Source organism: Hypanus sabinus, chromosome 1 (assembly GCF_030144855.1).
Source record: "Hypanus sabinus isolate sHypSab1 chromosome 1, sHypSab1.hap1, whole genome shotgun sequence".
NCBI lineage: Eukaryota > Metazoa > Chordata > Chondrichthyes > Myliobatiformes > Dasyatidae > Hypanus > Hypanus sabinus.
The window spans coordinates 20,243,813-20,261,833 of NC_082706.1; the positions used below are offsets into that span (position 1 = coordinate 20,243,813).

The 18,021-nt window shown below is 42.0% G+C and overlaps 1 protein-coding gene and 1 long non-coding RNA gene across 4 annotated transcripts in view; one reads left to right on the plus strand and one right to left on the minus strand.

Moving 5' to 3' along the window:
- The window catches only part of LOC132391763 (uncharacterized), a 30,510-nt gene extending 17,118 nt beyond the window's left edge, over positions 1–13,392 (plus strand). Inside the window, exon 3 of the long non-coding RNA XR_009511345.1 lies at positions 13,064–13,392. This is a non-coding gene — a long non-coding RNA (uncharacterized LOC132391763). The remainder of the gene's footprint in view (positions 1–13,063) is intronic.
- Positions 1–18,021, minus strand: part of LOC132391741 (netrin receptor UNC5D-like) — a 775,452-nt gene that overhangs the window by 716,370 nt on the left and 41,061 nt on the right. The window lies entirely within an intron of this gene.

The window sequence follows — 18,021 nt, forward strand, 5'->3', positions numbered from 1 at the left end:
ATGATTAGAGCTGAGACACTTCATCGGGGCTATGTTAAAGTTAGAGTAAATCCTTTTTTTTCCCTGAAAGGGTGGGTGAATGTTCTCTCTGAAAGGGTAATGTTGACAGAATCCCTCCTCTTCTTTATAAAGTCTCTGTTGCACTGTGGATTTAAGATGGGAGGCGAGATTGGTTTTAGTTGCTTGGGCACAGCAGGACCAGATGTCTTCTAAATGTGCTGCAAACCCTTATGCTTCCATGGTGGTAGGAAACAAAAAAAAACAAAAGGTGGATTGCTGGAGCCTTTAATGCAATTTTCCAAAAACTCGTTTCTCTTATTGCAACTAACAGCCAACGTTTCTCTTCTCAGATCAGTCCAATCAATCAGACTAAGGCAGTGTGAAAAAGACGAGAAGACTAGCATCCTCGTGGCCTTTTGCATGCTTTCATTACAAAACAGCAATCTGTTCCCAGTTACTCCCTCGCCTTCCTCAAAAAAAACTTATCCGTTTAAATGTTATCTTAAATGATATGAGAGCAGATTACATGATGCATCTGGCTACAAATCCCTCATTTCACCAAAGTACAGGAAAAAAATTGAAGAATATTTCGTCTAAATTTGTATCTGAAATATTTATTTAACTGCTGCCAAAAGTGCGAAATTACTAAGGGGTTTTGGATATTGACACACATTTTCTTTGAACTGCGGGTTGCCACTACGATAGGAAATGGGATTGCGTGGTGTTGCAGCTGGTAAAGATCACTGCTCAAGTGACCCAAGCTCAGTCCTGAGCCATGAGACATTCTGTGTGCAGTCTTTCCCTTCTCCATCTCCACACAGACTTTCCGCAGTTTCTCTAGATTCTTCCCACACCTCAAAGAGATGGTGGGTTAATTAGCTTCTGGAGATAGCCCTTGCTGTGTATGAGTATGGGGTAGAATCTGGGGAAGTTGATCGGAATGCAGAGAATATAAAACTGTGTAAAAGAGGTAGTTTTGATGGTCAACAGGACCAAGACAAGCCTGCAATTAACAACCCATACATGGGTAAAGGCCCAGTTGGAAGAAAACCCCAAGGAACAGATGTACTCCAAAGGTGACAGAGATGAAGATGACACACCCATCGCTGCAGATGCAACAGGTTACTCCCTGGATGCCTTAATCACACGGAGGTTCATCTGGTGAACATACAAATAAATACAAGTGAAATCCTCCAGCTTGTCTCCACAAAGACATTTGCCCTTCAGCCAAGCATGGGCATTGTCTGGAGGTGCCAGAAACAGCCAACATATATTACATGAAGTGTTATCAATATCACCCTGCACATACCCCAGGTGATTTTGAATGGTTATTATTCCTGTACCTCTGTTAATGGATGGCTGTGATGAGCCCTCTTCTTAATAATTCACTGGATTTCCAGTACAATTCCCAGGCTGAGCAGAAATCGGGAGAGAAACTCGAATATCTACCCATTCCCGCTGTGCTTCATATCAGCTCTTAATCCTTGCCACTCAGATCTGCTCTGTGCACTGTGAGATGTCAAATGAAGGCTCAACCAACTTTCCATCAGGCCCACCCAATACAACAGTGTGCGTGGGCGGATGGCCAATCGCCCATGATGGAACAGCAAACTAGACTCAATGGGCTGAATGGCAAAACTCTGCTCCTAAGTCTTTTAGTCTGGAAAAGTTTCTCTTCATATCTTAATTCTCTGCCCTTTATCTTATATGATCACACAAAGGGAAATCCCCACCTGACTCATCCGAAAGCCATTGTGTTAATCTCACGCATTCTGTTTTATTCACCATGTGCTTACACACTGCACATATATATAGCTGGGAGCCTAAGATTTTTGCATGGCACTGTACTAATGTTATGCATTATACTGTACTGCTGCCCATCAAAAAGCTAATTTCAGGATGTACTGTATGTGAGTAACAATAAACCTCGTTCTGCTATGGGTCTCTAATGTGGACTGAGAGTGGGAAGGAGAAGGAAGAGAGGAATAATGGCTGAAAACAGAGGAAGGGAGAGAATAGGGAGTAGGAAGGGAGAGAATAGGGAGTGGGAAGCACCAGAGAGACATTCCATAATGATCAATAAACAAATTGACGTTGCCTGGCATCTCAGGACTGCGCCCATGCCACCCCCACCCTTCGTTCCCAGCACTCCTTCATTGCCATCTGTCCCACATCCTTCCTGGTGCACTCCACCCTCCCCATTCCAACATCCTTTGTTCCCAGCAGAGCTATAAACTCGCTCTCTCCTCCACGTCAACAAATGAAGTACTGTGCAAAAGTATTAGGCTCCGAGCTATATATATCTGCCCAAGACTTTTGCATCATGCTGTACATACATTGACATGTATTAGGTATTTGCCGTGGTGTGCTGGTGTGACATGCAGCAAAATACAACATTTAACAATTATAAAGAATAAAGAATTACGTAAAAATTAAAATTAGTATTTATAAAGTACATATGGGAAAAATGTACATAAATACATAATTAGAATGTAAACAGCATTATAGAGTACTTACAGTGCAGTGAAGAGATGGGGTAATAGAGTGAGAGGGTTTCTTTCACAGATTATGATCTTTGCTTTACCTTTGCACACTAGCAGAGACTAAATCTCACACAGACCCTTCATCGAGCAGCATTAACAATCTAGTGATAGACCACTGATTATCGAGGGACATACAACGTGAATACAGTTATATTATTATTTTAAATAAGTCCAGCTCAAAAATTAAACAGGCAGTATGCGGCTGGGAGATACAGATGGTCAATAAATTGTAGAGTCACTGTATGGAAAGCATATTTCACCCGCCTTTTCAACACAGCCAGCTCAATGTGATTAGGGCTCGCTGTTGTGGCTTCTCTGTTGTATACCACCCATCACACTGTCATTTCTGAACTCAAAATCATGGATGCAAGTCCAACATGCACAACATCTGAGGCTGACATTTCAATGCAATTTTCAGGAAGTACTGCACTGTTAGAGATGACATCTTTCCAAAAGAGATGCCATTTTCTCCAGAATCGTTTTTCATAAAACAGTAATGGATCAGCTGATTGAATTCTGAATAATATCTATCTTCCTCTCTCCATCCCACTCGTTCTGGCCCAGTACGCAATACTTAAACAAAAAGTCAAAGTCTGGTCATTCAATTATCTGCGGGAGCTTGCTGTGCACAAAATGCTAGTTGCATTTCCCACATTACAACAGTGACTATACTTCAGAGCTTCTAAAGAAAGGGTTCCAAAACTTCTTATGCCATGGAGCCTTACCATTAATTGAGGGGTCCATGGACCCCAGATTGGGAAACTCTGTTCTAAAGGGATTTGGAATACTGTTGGGAGAACATCAGAATTCAAGGCCCTCTCATCCCAATCATCAACCCTTAATGGATTGTCCTAGCTCATGATTGTCTGGATGTTACATGCATCCAACTTAAAAATAGTAACTTCCCTTTTAAAAGACCATTGTTAACTCTAAAGGGATTTGGAACATCTGAACTTATAAAAAAAATACAATTGATGCAGTTATAAAGAAGGAAAGACAGCAGCTAAATTTCATTAGGAGTTTGAGAAGGTTTGGTTTGTCACGTAAAACACCCAAAAACTTCTACAGATGTACCATGGAGAGCATTCTGGCAGGCTGCATCACTGTCTGGTCTGGGATTGGGGGGGGGGGGGGTGGGACTACTGCACAGGATCAAAAGAAACTAAAGATTTGCATCCTAGCAATATGTGTGCCTTAATGTATGTGTGTCTTAATGTATGTATGCACAGCATGTTGAGATGTTTCCACGAACGAGAGAATCTCGAATGAGAACACACAGTTTAAAAATTAGGGGGCAGTCACTGAAAGTGGAGGTGTGCAGAACCTTCTTGCAGAGGGTTGTGAATCTCTAGACTTCTCTCCTCAATAGGGTTGTGAAGTCTAATTCATTTTTGGATACATAAAAGAGGAACTAGGTAAACTTTTGGGTGATCATGGATTTAAGGACTATGAAGAACAGAGGAACAAAGACCAGTGTAGATCATTTGGAATGGTGAGGTAGGCTTCTACTTCTTCCATCTTCCTAAATTACTGTATTATTTTCTGACGCATTCTTGCCATCGTGGCAGTGAAAATGGATTTTAAAAGTCGATCCATTGGACCTATTCTCCAGGGCATTAAGTAGGACTTAAAAGTTTAAAAAGGAAAAAAAAAACAAATTATTTTTTTCCATTTCCATCAAAGTTGCTCATTACACTGCGCTGAATTAGGCAGAAATGCATTTTAAGCAGAAATCCTACTTAAGGCAGATGGTGAGTGATTATAACATAATACAATCCAGTGCAGCAAAAATCAAAAAGCATTAAGCATTGTTTCTGCTTTAAAGAACAGGTAACATTTTTGGCAATTTCCCAAATACCAAAATATCACTACAACATATGCAAATAAATCAGTTTACCTAAACCTGACATCTACAGCTGCTAAAATTTAGCATATTTATAATTTTCTATTTTTTAATATTTGCTAGTGTATGCAATGTTCTCTGTGTTCAATTCAAAGATTTAAAGATTCAAAGTACATTTATTTTCAAAGAATGATGACTATGGTTATTATTAATAAACCTTGAGATTTGTCTACTTGCAGACAGCCTCAAAGCAAGAAACCCAAAAGAACCCATTTAAAAAAAAAGACCAACATCCAATGTGCAGAGAAAGAGAAAAACACAAATCATGCAATCAATAAAAGCAAGCACAGCATTCTGAACCAAACTGAGTCCCTAGATCAGAATCCCTGGAGCAGCCCAGAGTAGGCCCGAAACCTCAGTCTCTCTCCATCATATCAGCAGGGCAAATCACCAGGAAGCTTATAGATGAGTGGCACAGCAGCTGGGACAGTCTCACAACCTTAGCACCTTGGAGAGAGGAGTGAACATCGTGGGAGAGCAAGCAAAATCGGCCCAAATCTCACCTCCGGTCCCGACATCCCACCTTACCAGTCCATCTAGGCCAGAGTTTAAATTGTGCAAACAGCAGGTCATGCCTCACATTACGATAGTTTGCATTTTTAACTGCTCCAGTGCTGCCTGTCTCTGCTTGACTTCAAACAGAGAATGAGCTGGCGGAATCAAAGGGAAGAAGGCAGCAGGAAACAGAGCTGAATCAAATGAAACATATGAGGGCATGTTTATTTGAATGGAAGATAGAGAAATAGCAGACAAGCAGACCAGGCCAAGCCAATCCACACCCACCGTCCATCTCCATGCACAACAGATGGCTCAATGAGATGGAATGGATTCACTTTAGACATAATAGTGTGTCTGCCACAGCTGAGAATAGAACTGAGGTAATCAGCAATGAACCTCAGAAGGATTGCATGAAAACATCCCTCCCTCTTCAGGGAGTAATCAAGATTTAGCAGTTGATACCACATAGATTTTTCATGCTGTGAAGTGTCCAGTTTAAAAGAAAGCAAGGTCATCAATGGGCAGAGACAGGAATGTAAGCCACGTTAATGGAGTTGGTTGGGAAGGGATCAAAACAGCTTTGTGTAGAGCATAGTCCCTGGCATGGACTAGCTCCAGATGTCAAATTATGTGATTTTAAGATATATTAGGATATTCCTACACTCAGAATTGCTGGCTGCAACATTACACCTGTTGTGGAAGCAATGGGAAAGTCCCATCACCATATTCTATAACAAATTGTACATTACTTTACAAGAAGCAGAGACGTTGTGCGAACCTGCTCAAGGTGGTGTGTCTGTTTCCAATTCCCAGTCCAAATCTGGGTCCACTGGAGGCGATGAATACAGATGGTCTTGGGGTCGGACGACTGTGTATATGCGTGGCAGGAGTGGGGGGGGGGGAGACACAGGAGTTGGCTTTGCTGTTTTTGTTCTGTTGCTCGTTGCCTTCTGTGTTATTCTGACAAGCACTGTGGGTCAGCTATGTTGTTGCCGGAATGTGTAACAACACTTGCAGGCTTCCCTCAGCGCACCCTTGAATGTGTTGGTTGTTTACGCAAATGATGCCATTCCAGCTCATAGGGCCATCTGTCGCTGTGGGTGGAGATGAATGGTGGGAGTGGATTGACTTGGGCTGTATTGACTGCCTATTTCTTCTCTATCTTCCATTCAACTAAATATGCCCTCATTTGTTTCAATTGATGCTGATGTCAGCAGTTCAGCTCCATTTCCTGTACACGATAAACTTGAATCTTGATAACCATACAGCTACAGTCAGCAGTCACACAGCAACCTATCTAATCCAATTCATCCCATTTCATCTTCATGATGTGTTAGAATTTATGCACCAGAGTTTTCTCATACTGTCTTAATTGCATTAAGCAGAGCCTTTAATATAGATAAAGGTTCATATAAAAACGCTGAATGTGAGGAAAAGAATGCAGACACACGGTTGTAACCACATGATCACATGTAAACTTGTTATGCTGAAAGCCCTTTGTTCAACACTTGGATTTCAAGGATTCCTTCTGTCTTTTTTTAAGCCCATGGTGTGAAACCCACAAGAATTCACAGAGCATATTACCTGCTTTTTCAATGTTCCCTGACAAAATTGAACTTCCATTCAGAGATTGGGCACTTTAACTCTTCATTTTCCTCAAGGTTTTTAAAACACCATTTTGGGGACGAAATAGATGAACCCATATAAAATTATAAACCTATTATAAAATACAATGATGCAGTCAAGTATAGCTTCTATCCTGCTGTTATCAAACTCTTGAATAGACCTCTGGGTATGATAAAATGAACTCTTGGCCTTAGAACCTACCTTGTTATGATTTTGCATTTTATCATTTTCCTGCACTGCATTTTTGGTACTGTTGTGTATTTACTATTTCAGTGATAGTTCAGTAATAGTGCAAAATTGTTGTTTGATCAGTATTCGTGTTTGTTAAATGATTTGTTATGAGTAATATGTTATAGAACATGAATGGCATACATCATCATGCCACAGGTGTACAAGCATTGCTTAAAGTAAAGAAGAAATGAGAGACAATGTTCCCAATTCTGTTTCTTTAGCTTTTTTTTGTTTTGGAGTTAGTAAACATAACAGTGGAAAAATAAGTTTTAAACAAACCCAAAATGACCACCGACCTGTTAAAGTGCAGCAAGACGTTCAAGTTTTTAAAAAAGTGCAGCACGTGGTTTCTTTGGAAACGCACACAGTCGAGATCAAAAAGATAAAAAATAGACAAATTCATGGGTTCATAGACAGAGTACTAGGTGATAATAATAAATAAATAGCAGAAATAGCTGGCTATGTCAGAAAGATAGACACATTTGATTACACAACGGATAACTGGCTAATATATATTGAGTAATTTGAACAGTATTTTGAAGTGAATGGTCAATGACAAGCATGTGCCGTTTTTGCTAAGTGCATTGGGTTTAAAGGCACACAGTTTGCTTAGAAGTTTAACTGCTACAATCAAACCAGCTGGAAAGCAATTTGCCTTACACCAGAAGTGAACGCAAATTAATTAAAACGGAATTCGACACTGGCTCGGGTCTTTCAGTCATTCCACAAAATGAGTTAGAACAGCATTTCAAAGGTACTGAACTGTAGCCTGTAGATATCTAGCTAAGAACTTATACTGGAGAAAAGATAACTCCTGCAGGGATGACAATTGTAACAGTGAAATACAGCAACCAACAAGCTACATTTGACTTTTACGTGGTAAAAACAGGAGGACCAGCATTGTGGAGTTGTGATTGGCTGAGACAACTACAACCTGTTCAGAGATCCATCCACCATTACCATTCCGCATCCCCTGCAATAGAGTCAAATGAAGGTGAATTAAAAAAGGTACTGGATAATGCCACAGCAGTTTTCAAGGATGGTATTGGAAAGCTCAAACAGATCAAGAGAAAAACGGTAATAAAAATGCCACACCAAAATTTTGCAAAGCCTATCAAGTTCCTTATACAATCTGTGATAAAGTAGCCAGTGAACTAGATCGCATGGAAGCTGAAAGAATTCTTTCCAACACTGTGTGGAGCCCATGGGCAATGATGGTACTCCCAGTAGCCAAGAAGAATGGGTCTGTCAGGATCTGTGGTGATTTCAAAGTCACTATGAACCTAGTACTGAAAGTAGATTGATAACCTTTGCCCGGGGAATAGGATACCTTTGGAGTAAAATGTTTCAGCAAAGTAGACTTAGCTGATGTTTACATAGATGGACATGGAAGAGGAGTCCAAAGTCTTTCTCACCGTAAACACTCACAAACAGCTTTATCACTATAATAGGTTTATTTTCCTTGTAATATCTGCACTTGCACTCTGGCAGAAACAAAAATGCAGTCCAACAGTATCTGTGGATCAGAAAATGTTTCAGGTCAATAGCTCTTCCTGCAAACAGGGCAGGAGGACAAGATCACGGTTCATTTTCCTCCACTGTCTATAAGGAGTTTGTGTGTTCACCCCATGACCACGTGTTTCCTTCAGGTGTCCCACATTGCAAAGACGTACAAGTCAGGGTTAGTAAGGTATGGACGTGCTATGTTGGTGCCAGGAACATGGAGACATGTGCAGCTTGCCACTCAACACGTCCTCAGACTGCGTTGGTCATTGATATAAACAACACACTGCACTGTGTTTCAACACACCCGTGACAAATCAGGTTATTCTCTTTCCTCTTTCATCCTTATCTTGCTCCAATGTAATCTCTTGGGTACTTCTCAAATATAGTCAGAGCCACAGAGCACAACAGTGCATCACATCCAAACTTCCTGTGCATCGACACTAATCCCATTTATCCGCATTAGAACCATATCCTTGACTGTCTAAGAGCCTCTTGAACACAGTTATTCCATCTGATTTCACCACCAACTCTGCAAGCCCATTCCAAATACCAACACTCCATTTGGAAAAAAAAAACTACCCTTCAGATCCCCTTTAAAATTCCTTCCTCTCACCCTAACCTTTGCACTCTTGTTTTTGATCCTCCTACCATGGGGACATCAGAAGGAATTCTTCCTCTGTGCTTGTGGCAATCAATAGATGACCTTGGTTACACAAGCAATGATCCTCTCTTTGCAAGATATTAACCACTGTAGGTGGAAAATATCCAGCGAAGACTTGACTCCGTAGGATAACTGTGCGTGCGTGCGTGCGTGTGTTGACGGTTGGGTACTATTGACTCTCTTTATTGACTTTCAATGTACCGTATGTCAGCACGAGAGAGGTTCAGCTTTGCAAATACAGTGCAGCCTCAGTATAACTTATCTAACTGCATCGCAGGTTTGGATATACAACAGGAATTAATATCTTGCCCTAGATGGATATTTGCTGTAAAGTGTGTACTTTTGCGACTAGCGCACAAAGGAATTTAAACTGGGCACAAAAGGTTGTCACCCTCTCCCTCGTTGGCAAGTTAAGTATATTTCACGATCGTACACAATCACATTTCCTTTTCTGGTTCCTGATGCAGACGTTATTGACAACATGGGGTTTGCAATGTTTTGTCTGCAGATTGTAGAACTGGCTTCTTTATACTGTTTTCAATGAATAAATTATTATTTTAGTACACATTTCTTATTGTAATTTATGGTATATTTTTAATGTATAGCACTGACTATTGTTACCACAAAGCAACAAATGTTATGGCATATCAGTGCTGGTGATAATAAACTGAATTCTGATTGTCTGAATCAACTTCCAATCTACATACTCTATTCCGCTATAGTGTCCTAGAGAAGTACAGCACAGATACAGGCCCTTTGGCCCATCTTGTCCATGCCAAACCTATTTAAGCAACCTACTCCCATCAACCTGCACCGGTACCATAGCCCTCCATTTCCCGACTATCCATGTACCAATGCACACTTCTCTTGGCCATTGAAATCAAGTCCGCTTGCACCATTTGCACTAGCAGCTTGTTCCGTGACCCTCTGAGTGAAGAAGTTTCCTCTCATGCTCCCCTTAAACGTCTCACTTCTCACCCTTAACCCGTGACTTCTGGCTTTCCACCCAACCTCAGTGGAAAAGACCCGCTTGGTACTTATCCCATCTATACCCCTCATAATCTCAAGTTGTCACTTAAATTGCTTTTGTTGCTTTTCTTGGCTCTACAGTCTATCAAAAATGTGACCTTTTTTTGGCAGTGAGAAAAACAAACACTTGGCTAGTCTAAACTGACAAAACTGTGACTATCAACACACACAAAATGCTGGAGGAATTCAGCAGGCCAGGCAGCATCTGTTGAAAAGAATACAGCCAACGTTTCGGGCTGAGAGCCTTCCGCAGGACTGTTGTTAAAATGATGAGGAGTCCAAGTTAAAAGGTGGGCAAAGGGGAGGGAGAAACACAAGGTGACAGGTGAAACTGTGAGGGGGAGGGATGAAGTAAAGAGCTGGGAAATTGATTAGTGAAAGAGATACAGGGCTGGGGAGAGGGACTCTAATGGCAGAGGGCAGAAGGCCGTGAAAGAAAGAACAAAAGGGGAGGAACACCAGTGGGAGGTGATGGGCAGTCCAGGTTGGGTGAGAGGGGGAAAAGGGGATGGAAAATGGTGGAGGTGGGGAGATTCGATTACTGGAAGTTCGAGAAATCAAAGTTCATACAATCGGGTTGGAGGCTACCCAGAAGGAAAACAAGGTCTGTTGCTCCTCGACTCAAGTGTGGCCTCATTGTGACAGTAGAGGAGGCCATGGATAGTAAAGGAGGTCCAGCATTTTGTGTATTTCCAGCTTCTGCAGATTTTCTCTTGTTTGACACTGTCTATATAATTTTAGCAACCGACAAAACTGGTCTCACCATTCCACATCTATTCTCTAGCCTTAGACATTCTGTGTGGACTGCAGCTCCACCTTTCAATTGCAGCAGATGATACTCTCTAGCTTCTTGAGACAGTGCCTGTTGAAGATTTCCTCAATGGTGAGAAGGAGCTGTGATGGAGGTGGCTGAATCTACAGCCTCTTGCAACCCTGTGCATTGGTGGATCCATACAAGGGTGTTATGCACCCAGTAAGAATGCTTCAAACCTTGTTACATGCTTCTGGCCCATTTCTACTGGGAATAATGTTTTTATTTGCTAACGTGTCAAATTCCTTTTGGCTCTCATTTCCATCTCTTCTTGAACACGCCCACTTGTTGAAGTAGGAATTGAATCCTCTATATACCAAGGCTAATGTCTTCCCTTTTCATCCTTTCCAGGTATGCATATTGTACTCTATTGTGCTCTCGAACAAATCCTCATACCTTTCCAACATTTCTTTCGGTTCCACCTTCTCACAGCTAACACCGGGCAAACAGGACAGAACCTGAAGACCCACATGACCAAGTTCACTAACAGTTACCAATCTTGTCATGAACAATGGCACAACCCTAATCACTGCCGATTAGCAATACCTTGATCACGGTGACCACTCTGCACTTGGCTTTTTTTTTTTGTCCTGGTTGTATTATTTCGTGTAAGAGGTGTGTACCGTTTATGTCTTTTTTCTTGTGAATGCTGCTTATCTGATGCTATGTGCCAGTGATGCTGCTGCAAGGAAGTTTTTCATAAACTTGACTTTGACTTGGAGAAAACTATTTTTGTACTTCTGCTAAGGAGCAGCAATATGTTTAAACTATGAAAGCCAGACAGGGCAAAGACCTAGACCCCGGTCGCACTGGCTTTCCAAACCACTCACACCTCATGGCACACCAGGGAGCTGTCAAGCAATGAGATTCTATGCTAACTTGTACATTCTCCCTGTGACCGAGTGGGCTTCCTCCCATATTCCAAAGTATAAGGGTCAGGACTAGTGAATTGTGGGTATGCTACATAAGGGTTAAATACATGGCGACAATTGCCGGTTGACCAGCACAACCGCTGGAGATTTGATGCAAATGGCGCATCTTACCGTCAGCTGTGATGTAATGTGGTAAACAAAGGTAATCTTAAAATATTTATCTTTAATAATCACAGGAAAACATTGCCAAAAAAAAGCCAAGCTCATCTGAAACTTGCCTAGTAGGAGGTGTCAATGTTCTTTAGTCTTGCAGTAAATCTCTGGGATCCCATCCTTGTCACTAACATGTCTTCACAAAAGTATTGAGGTTAAGTATGTACACACAAGAAGCAGTAAGTTTAACCTTTCAAATAAACTGGTATCTCCATGGAATCGTCAAACCCCTGCTGCAGACAATGCTTTCAATTCTGAGTCACTGCTACATTGCTTGAAAGCAAGTGCACTATGCCATTTTTCAACAGGATTACAATGCAAATACTTAGTGAGCCATACATACTTATGTTTGTGGGCGTCAAAGTAATGCCGCTAGAAGAGCTACTGCCTCAACTCCAGTGAGGCAGGTTCAAACCCAGCATTGGGAATTTCCAAGTTTTCCGTTCAGCTGCGTGGGTTTTATCTGGATGCTCCATTTTCCGGCCACAGCCAAAGATTTTCCAATCGCAGCATTAATTGGCCACTGTAAATTGTCAGCGTGTGGCAGGATGGAGATGCATCTCTACAAAAGGAGGCGTAGGTCACCCTTGGGCTAGGTGTAGCACCTGCTTAGAGAACCGCAACCCCCCCCCGCCCAATCAGAGTCACATGAAGCCATGTGATCAGGTGGCGATTGGCCATTTGAGCAACTGTTGCAGATCACAAGTCCCGGTTATGTGACCACTGATGCCAGGCAGACAATCTCTGAAGAGCATCAATAATGGCTGGGGTCACCCGTCTTGTAAAGACACTGTGCAGAAGGCAGCAATGGCAAACTTGCTTCTGTAGAAAAATGAGACCATGATAGGTGTCAAATGACACACCACATAATGATGATGATGAAATTATCACTCATGTGTAAGTGGATGATAGAATCTGTTGGGTTAATGAGAATGTGGTGGGGGGGGGGGAGAGAATAAAATAAATAGGATTAGTGCTTGATGGACATTGGCCAAAAGATTGCATCTATACTCTACAAATCTATTACACACTATATTTAAGTACTTCACTAATTTATTTTGGAAAAGGCTTTCTGAACTAATATAAAAGTAAATCAGCCTGCTTCCCATAATATGCAAGTTTATAATTTGTCATTGGTCTTGAATCTTGCCTTGCCTTATCTGTTCCCAGATCTCAGGGACCTTAGAATGCTTGCTGATTTTGCTAACAGTCGGTGGTATACACATGGATCTGTTGAAACAACAAACAAGGACCTGTATGCCCTCTCAGGTGGATCAATAGAACGATTTTGAAGATGTGCAATATTTAGTCCTTTACCAATGCGGCTGAAGAATAAATTATTCGGCGTGGAGATGCAGCATCACAGTGCACCGATCAACTGTCTTATTAGGCTAGAAGAGGGAGATCCAGAGGTCAGAAAGATGCTTTGCATCAACTTGTGAAGTTCAGTCTACTGCTCTGTATGGCATGAACTTCAAAAACTGATACCATACAATGAAACCGTGGTGTGCATTTAGAGTGATAACTTGGATTTCTGGACAGTTTCCTCTTATTGACCTAAGGACTGGTTAATATAACTTTGCTGCAGGAATAAAGAAAAATAGCTTGAACTAAAATCAATGAACAGAGAGAAACTGCAAACAAATCTGGCTCACTTGCTTGCTTTTTTGTTGTATAAATGCCAGCCTTTAAATTGTTAGGAATACCACACCCCATGCCAGGAAAGAGCTCAGTCTTGTTTCCAGAATAAATACAAAACATTCTGCATTTACTGGCATAACGCTGATTGAAGAGCAATCAGCTCAAATAGATGCAATAGGAAACCTGCTTAAGACATAGGAGCAGAATTAGGCCATTCAGCCCATTGAGACTGCTCCACCATTCCATCATGGCTAATTTATTATCCCTCACAACCCCATTCCCCTGCCTTCACCCTGTAACCTTTAAAACCCTTACTAATCAAGAATCCATCAACCTTTGTTTTTAAATATACCCAATGATTTGGCCTCCACAGCCATCTATGGCAACGAATTCCAGATTTACCACCCTCTGGCTAAAGAAAATTCTCCTCACCTCTGTTCTAAAGGGACTCCCTTGTATTCTGAAGTTGTGCCCGCTGATCCAAGACTCTAAAATAGGAAACATCCTCTCTACGTTCACTCTATCTTGGCATGTCAATATTCAACAGGCTTGAGATCCAACATCACTCTTCTGAACTCCAGTGAGTACAGGCCCAGATCCATCAAAACTCCTCATGTTAACTCCTCCCTTCCTAGCTGCCTGACCTGCTGAGTTCCTCCAGCAGTTTTTGCCTTTGGAATATGGATTCAACCCGAGATTGGCAATGGAAGAAAATTTTATCTACATCGGTAAAAACAGAGACGGGACACCCATATAAAGATGCACCTACAGCAGCAACAACGGTATCAGACCCCGCTTGGGAAGAAATCTAATGGATGCATAAATCTACCAGCCAATTGATAATAAATCCTCTTGAGGCAACATCCTGATTCTAACATTCTCCTCAATGAATTTCCTCCAAGTTCCCATTCCTTCCCATCCCTGAATCTTCTTCCAGCCCAAATCCACAATGTTTTGCATTCCCACAACTGTAGCCTCTCCTGCATTCCAGAATTTAATTAATCCATCTTTGGGGAATGTAAAGAGCAAACACCAGGAAATCTGCAGATGCTGTAAATTCAAACAACACACACAAAATGCTGGTGGAACACAGCAGGCCAGGCAGCATCTATAAGGAGAAGCACTGTTGACATTTCGGGCCGAGACCCTTCGTCAGGAATGTCTCTCGTTTAGCTACTGCAGTCCTGCACGCTGGAACAATATATCCGAATTATTCAATTTTTCTCTCAAACTTTAATTCTCTTTTCTGCTTCTCGTGCCTCTCTCTTTCCCTTCCCTCTTCCCCACTCACTTTCTCTCCCCTTCCTCAACCCTGCCGAACCTCCTCCCTTCTTCTCCTTTCCCTTTCTTTTGGGATTCTTCCTTCATGTTTTTGGTCACCTGGCTCAGCATCTCCACAAACAGCTCTTCTGCACAACACACCTGCAACGGACTTCCAGATGCTGATGAAGCTTCTGTTTGAGAGCAAGCTGCATCACTCAACATGGAGATATAAATCAACTGTCAGAGCTGATTCAGTACAGGGTAGAGAAAAAAAAAGCAACTGATCACATTTATGCAATCCAGGAGGGATGACTCAAACTAAATTTCTGACACTGAAGAGCAAACATCTATCGTAAATTCACAAGAGCATTTCAATTAATTCTGCTATGTGACAGCTCAAAATTTGCCATGTCTCACAAATTTTCCAGGATCTAACAGCTCTGTTCCGAAACAAATTCTCCACTCTGCCCCAGGATCTATGCGCTTGGAATAACCACATCTTGCCTGCACTGAGTGATATAAAGTGATACAAGGTGATGTCACACCGCAACACTTGCACAGTTCACTTCCCAACCTGCGATTTTTTTTTTCCCGGAACAACGTCTTTACCACGGCTTGGTGACAGAAATGAAACCACTTCCACCAGAGACGGATCGGGTGCTGCATTCGCCTGCATCAGTGTTAAAATCCAGGGCTGGCGCAAGGCGAGGCTGCTCAGGACCAGAAATGACACTTGGGCTCATCTCAGTCTCGGCGTGGCTTAATTGCTTTCAGCTGCCAGGCTGGCGAGTGTATGTCTGCTCTTTAATAAATTTATTCAGGCACATCAGCCATCAGTTGTCTCCCATCGCTAACTGACCCCAAACGTGGGGCCTGTTAGGTAGTTTGCAGAGGGACATGAAAAGTCAGCCAGGGTCGGTGGCCACATCGAGCAACACCCTTTTCCTGAGGAGAATTACGGGGAAGACAGATCTTGAGGACCATCCCAATCTTCATGATCATTGTCACTTTGGTTGTCAGTTTAAAATCCAGATTATTGCCACCTTTACAGGTCAAAGGGTCAGGGAGCGTCCAGTAACTCCCCTGTTGCACTTTTGTAATTATACGTGTGTCAGCATATTTTGGAGGGAGAGAGAGAGAGTGAGAGTGAGTGTGGCGGAGAAAACAGGAAAAGAATCAGAGTTAGGTTTAATATCACTGGCATTTGTTGTGAAGTTTGTTGTTTTATAGCAGCAGTAGAATGCAAAAACACAGTCATAAAAGACAGGAATTACAATAAGTATATATTAAAAAATTTAAAAAGAGAGGGGAAAAATACTGAGGAAATGTTCATGGGTTCATTGTCCATTCAGAAATCTGATGGCAGAGGGGAAGAAGCTGTTGGCGAAACATTGAGTGTGCATCTTCAGGCTCCTGTACCTCCTCACTAAATGGTAACAATGAGAAGAGGGCATGTCCTGGGTGATGGGGGTCCTTATGGAGGGCACCTTTTAAAGGTGCCCTGGATTCTAGAGGAGCTACTGTCCGTGACGGAGCTGGCTGAGTGTACAACTTTCTGCAGCTTTTTCCAATCCAGTGCAATGGTCCCTCCATACCAGACAGTGATGCAACCAGTCAGAATGTTCTCCGTGGTACATCTGTAGAAAATTGTGAGTGTCTTTCATGCCATTTTAATAAAATATACCCAGTGCTGGGCCTTCTTTGTAATTGCATCAATATGTTGGTCCAGGGATGGATCTTCAGAGATGTTGACACCCAGGAACTTGAAACTGCTCACCTTTTCCATTTTTGATCCCTTATGAGGACTGATACGTGTTCCCTCGACCTACTCTTTCTGAAGTCAATAAACAATTATTTATTTTTACTGAGGTTGATTGCAAGGTTGTTGCTGCAACACGAGTCAACCAGTTGATGTACCTCAATGTTTACGCCAATCATCATCATCATCTAAGCTTCTGCCAGCAATAAATATTGTCATTTCATTGGCAAATGTAGAGATGGCTTTTGAGCAGTGCCCAGCTCAAACTGTGCCATGAGAGAGTAGGGCAGAGGGTAAGCACACTTCCCAGAGGTGTGCCAGTGTTGATTGTCAGCGAGGAGGAGATGTTACTTACAATCCACACAGATCGTGCCTCCCAGTGAGGAGGTCAGAGGTCAAAATTCAGAGTGTGGTACAGAGGCCCAGGATCTGGAGCTTTTTGATTAGAACTGAGGATATGATTGTATTGAACACAGTAAACAGCAGCCTTAAGTATTACTATTAAAAAAATGAGAAAGAAGATTGCAGAAAGATGGCAGAAAAGTAAAAATACACTTAGTAGCCACTTTATCAGGTACACCTGTATACAAATATCATTGTCTGATGAGATTTGGCCCCAACTCAATGCATAAAAGCATGCAAAAATGGTCCAGTGTTTCCGTTGTCATTCAAACCAAACATTATATTAGGGAGGTAAGGTGATCTCAGTGATTTTAACTGTGGAATGATTGTTGGTGCCAGATAGGGTGGTTTGAGTATCTCAGAAACTGCTAATCTCAGTTTATCGAGAATGATGCAATAAGCAATCAAACATCCAGTGAGCAGCAGCAGTTTTGTGGGTGAAAATGCTTTGTTCATGAGAAAGGCACAGGGAGAAAGACCAAAATGTTTCAAGCTGACAGGAATTTGGCGGTAATTCAAATAAGCATGTGTCACAACAGTGCTGTGAGGAAGAAAACACGCTGAACCTTCAAATGGATGAGCTACAGCAGCAGAAGACCAGGAACATACACTCTTAGTTATAAGAGGTACCTAATGAAGTGGCCACTGAGTGTAGACAGAAACTTTGTTGAAAGCTTGAGGATGGGACGTCAGAGCAAGTCGTTTACACAGGAAGCAGGGGGTGTGTGGAATACTCTGTCAGGATTGCTGGTAGAGGCAAATACATTCGGGGTACTCAGGTAAGCACATGGATGATAGAAAAATGGAAGGCTATGTAGGATTGACCTTGGAGTAGGCTAAAAGCTTAACACAACATCATGGACTGAAAGGCTTGTAACGTTCTGTATAAGCTTGTGTCTGTGAAAACACGGACACAAGGGAAACAAGAGCCATGAACTCCAGATTGGAGATTAGTGCCAACATTCTGGTTGATGTGAGCCTACAGATATATTAGAGTGCCTCTGCCCTCTCCCAGCAGAGTCTGTGTTAGCAAGCACCTATCCCTCACGTACAGAGTGAGCTG